This window comes from Brassica oleracea, chromosome C2 (genome assembly GCF_000695525.1).
Source record: "Brassica oleracea var. oleracea cultivar TO1000 chromosome C2, BOL, whole genome shotgun sequence".
In the NCBI taxonomy this organism is placed as follows: domain Eukaryota; kingdom Viridiplantae; phylum Streptophyta; class Magnoliopsida; order Brassicales; family Brassicaceae; genus Brassica; species Brassica oleracea.
In genome coordinates this window covers 32,499,509-32,501,278 of record NC_027749.1, presented here as the reverse complement: position 1 = coordinate 32,501,278, position 1,770 = coordinate 32,499,509, and positions in this window count along the sequence as shown.

Here is a 1,770-nt window from a genome sequence, read left to right as displayed (position 1 = left end):
CAGACTTATTTGTTCGTAGTGGCAATTTCGTAAATATTTTTTTTTTTAAGTGACGTGGCAAAAAAAATAAAATGGCATTTTTGGTAATTATGTTTTTTGTTACTTAAAGAAAGAAGAGCATTATGGGTATGAAAAATATTTCTGTAATTAAAAAAAGTTATAAGCTAATATAGTAATAAAAACAATATTTAGTGTTATTTGAGTAATCTTCCCTATTTTAAAATTTGTGAATACTTTTTTAGGATAAAGAAGATGGATGCTATGATGAATATGACAAATATTTGTTTGATACCCAAAACAGAAAAATTCACAAGGACGATGGAGCTTCGGCCAATAAGCCTCAATGTGAGAAACAAAATCATCTAAATGTGCCAAAGACTCAGAATTTTCCTTTTGATGTTAATCTTTGAAACTCAATCAGTTTTTGTGGGGAAGATTATAATTTCGAATAACATTTTGATAGCACAAGAAATGTTTCATGGGTTAAGGACAATCAAGTCGTGTTAGAATAAATTTATGCTGGTCAAAACTGATATGAACAGGGTCTATGATATAGTTGAATGGATATTTGTTCATGCATTACAGACAAAAATGAAATTCACCCCTTAATGGATTCAGTAGACAATGGAATGTATCACTTCAATGCAATACAAAGTTGGGCTTTTTGCAGAATTGACCTATAACTTAAAGTCAAACACAAAACTAACCTCCTTTTTTTTTGAAAATTGGTTTTGCCCTATTCACCCCACAAGTTCATATAATTTACGAAAATGCCATCAATTTTTTTTTTCTCTTATTTTTCGAAAATGACATTTTTACTCTCTCACCCTCATCATCTTCAAGCAATAACAAGATTGTCATTGTCATCAATACCACAACCACCATGAACAACCAATTTGAAGCTCTTAATGCTCCCAAAATCGATTTACCCTTCTTCTTTTTCCATTCTTGTGAACTAAACACAACATATCTCTCACTTTCTCTCCACAATGAGCTAAAAAAACCCAAGATTTTGATTCTAAATTTTTTATGGTTCATAGAGTCACAGAAGCTAACGATTCTGGGTGGGTTACTTTCGTTTGTGATTCCGTGTGCTTGGAGAAGCCTTATGTATGCTAAGGAACTTATCTCACCAATTTAAGGTATGACATCGAGTTTTTTTCCAGATCTGTTCGTCAGACGACTTACTTGGGAAGTCGTCTGGCTGTAGACAACTTACCTGGAAGTCGTCTGGTCAACGCAGAGGTTATTTTTGCAATTGACTTTGAAATCTGTAACCTGAGACGACTGAAAGTTAAGTCGTCTACTATTGTTTGGTTTCAAAAAAATTTCCAAAGAACCTAGACGACTTACATTTCAGTCGTCATAGGTTAGTTTTGCATTTGACTGGATAATTACAGAAGTTTGACTTCCCCAGACGACTTACATTTCAGTCGTCTGGCAAAAATTAAAATAATAATATTTTTTTAAAAGTAAACGACTTACAATTAAGTAGTCATAGGTTAGTTTTGCAATTGAAAAAAAAACTTCAAAATTTAATTATACACAGACGACTTATAATCCCGAGATTCTGGTCAAACCTCGTAAATCCTGGACGACTTACATTTCAGTCATCTCGTGGGCGACTGAATTATAAGTCGTCTGTATATAATTAAATCTTGAAGTTTTTTTTTCAATTGCAAAACTAACCTATGACGACTTAACTGTAAGTCGTCTACTTTTAAAAAAATATTATTATTTTAATTTTCGACAGACGACTGAAATGTAAGT